At 60.6% G+C, this 2,500-nt stretch overlaps 1 pseudogene; it reads right to left on the bottom strand.

The window, feature by feature from the left end:
- Positions 1-2,500, bottom strand: part of LOC124415391 — a 7,625-nt pseudogene that overhangs the window by 3,488 nt on the left and 1,637 nt on the right.

Below are 2,500 nucleotides of genomic sequence, written 5' to 3'. Positions count from 1 at the left end.
ACGACGACACGGGGACCATGATGGTTTCGACCTCCTCTATGGAGATCGGGTCCCACGTGTATCGTAGCTCGGGTTTTTCAGGTAAGATCCCAGAGGGACCAGGGTACTCCTTGGACGGATGCCCAAGGAGTTGGCCCCAGTGGACAGCCAACTCGTCGAGCGAGTGGCTTAACTTACTGGGGCCTCCCTCTAGGATCTCCCGAGCTACGTGTCGTCTGTTGTTCTTCCATCCGGTCTGGACTCTGGCATATTCGCGGCGACGCAGTGTCCTCCTTGACGGTGGCTTTCCACGCCTCTGACGGACTCGGTTAGCGGTCGGCTCCCGGCGCCCAGCTGCAGCGGCTTCCGGGGGGAAGACTACTCTCAGCCATGTTAAGATGGCTGAGTCAGTATCCTCCCCCCGCAGAGCATCATCAGCGATGTTCGCCAGATCGTTGGCGTGATGATGCTCCTCTTGCCGGGCCTTGGTCACCAAAACGTGAATGGCCCGGGCAAGGTCCTGCCCCCTGTTCGTCGGTGAAACCGGCGTCGGGGTGGGGGCAGGTGCCGCTGGGGTAGGTGTTGATACCCTAGCTGGTTCTGGGGCGGGTGAGGGCTCACGCGGCGATGGCAACGAGCGACTTCTGCGTCGGCGTGCTCTGGCAGGTGTCCCAGGGGGGTCCTGAGCCGCCTCGAGATCTCGTTGGGCGGCTGCGACGAGTAGGCGGTAGTCCGGCCGACGCCGGACCCCCTTGATCGCCTCCTGGGTCCTGCCAGGGACCAGGGCGAGGAGATGGAGATTCATGAATCTCACTCCTCGCCCGGCAGCCAACGCCTCCTCTCGTGCCATCAGGCGCAGCTCCTCATCCCGCCATCTTAGTTTGGCGCCGGGAAGCTCGATTTCCGCGTTTGCTTCCGCTGGGTGTTTGATCCTGCGATGAACTGCGAGTCCTCGCTTGGTGGCGAAGTCCTGCTCGCAGTCCTCGCAGGCATACCGCTCGGGTGCTTGGGTGGGTTCTGGGTTCGGTTCAATCAAATGTGCTGGTGCGGGGTCGTCCACTAACCCCGCAGCCACCTCCGGGGGACCGGCTAGCTCTCCCCGGGTACTTGTTTCAGCAGGCCCGCCGGGCTGAGGCACTCGGCGGGTTCTGCTTTTTAATCTTTTATTTTGCGGGCCTGCTGAAATAAAGTGGGGAGGGCTGGCAACCCCCCCCACCCTTGAAGCCCCCGCCGTTAATCGGCCGCCCGCCAGTGGCCGGTCGGTGGGCACGTGACAGCTCCCCGAAAGGAGCTGACTTTGGGCGGCCGACAGCCAACCGTCGTTAGCTAGGTGTGAACCGTCTGGCTCACACCCATTGCCCGACTCTCACCACGAGGAGGTGACGGTTGGCACATGGCCACAGGGCTAAAGGCGTTCACCCTGTGGACCTTAAGAGAGTCAAAAGTCTCCTTAAGAGAGTCATAGTTACTCCCGCCGTTTACCCGCGCTTGCTTGAATTTCTTCACGTTGACATTCAGAGCACTGGGCAGAAATCACATTGCGTCAACACCCGCTAGGGCCATCGCAATGCTTTGTTTTAATTAGACAGTCGGATTCCCCCAGTCCGTGCCAGTTCTGAGCTGACCGTTGAATGGCGGCCGAAGAGGACGACGGCAACGGCGAACCGCCGCCGAAGCCTCGCAGCAAGGAAGATCCGCGGGAGGCCAAGGCACGGGACCGAGCTCGGATCCGGTATAACCATCACCTCGCCCAGGCCCGGCACGTCAGCCAAACCCGCTTCCCGACCAAGCCCGACACGCCCCGATCCTCAGAGCCAATCCTTATTCCGAAGTTACGGATCCAATTTGCCGACTTCCCTTACCTACATTAGTCTATCGACTAGAGGCTCTTCACCTTGGAGACCTGCTGCGGATATGGGTACGAACCGGCGCGAGACCTCCACGTGGCCCTCTCCTGGATTTTCAAGGTCCGAGGGGAAGATCCGGACACCGCCGCAACTGCGGTGCTCTTCGCGTTCCAAACCCTATCTCCCTGCTAGAGGATTCCAGGGAACTCGAACGCTTATACAGAAAAGAAAACTCTTTCCGGATCTCCCGACGGCGTCTCCAGGTCTTTTTGGGTTACCCCGACGAACTCTCTTGCGAGGGCCCGACTTGTAAACGGTTCCGCTGCCGGGTTCCGGAATAGGAACCGGATTCCCTTTCGCCCGACGGGTGTGTCACATTTCAAACCGCGCCCGCCCACGCGTCGAACGCGTTACGACGGGCGTGTCAGGCATAGAAATACACCAACATCGTCATCGGATTTCTCCTAGGGCTTAGGATCGACTGACTCGTGTGCAACGGCTGTTCACACGAAACCCTTCTCCACGTCAGTCCTCCAGGGCCTCGCTGGAGTATTTGCTACTACCACCAAGATCTGCACCGACGGCGGCTCCAGGCAGGCTCACGCCCAGACCCTTCTGCGCACACCGCCGCGACCCTCCTACTCGTCAGGGCTTCATGACGGCCTAGGCCGCCT

The sequence above is a fragment of the Diprion similis genome, unplaced genomic scaffold (assembly GCF_021155765.1).
Source record: "Diprion similis isolate iyDipSimi1 unplaced genomic scaffold, iyDipSimi1.1 ptg000044l, whole genome shotgun sequence".
In the NCBI taxonomy this organism is placed as follows: domain Eukaryota; kingdom Metazoa; phylum Arthropoda; class Insecta; order Hymenoptera; family Diprionidae; genus Diprion; species Diprion similis.
The sequence above is the reverse complement of the archived record's forward strand: the minus strand, read 5'-3'. Positions and strand labels throughout refer to the sequence as shown.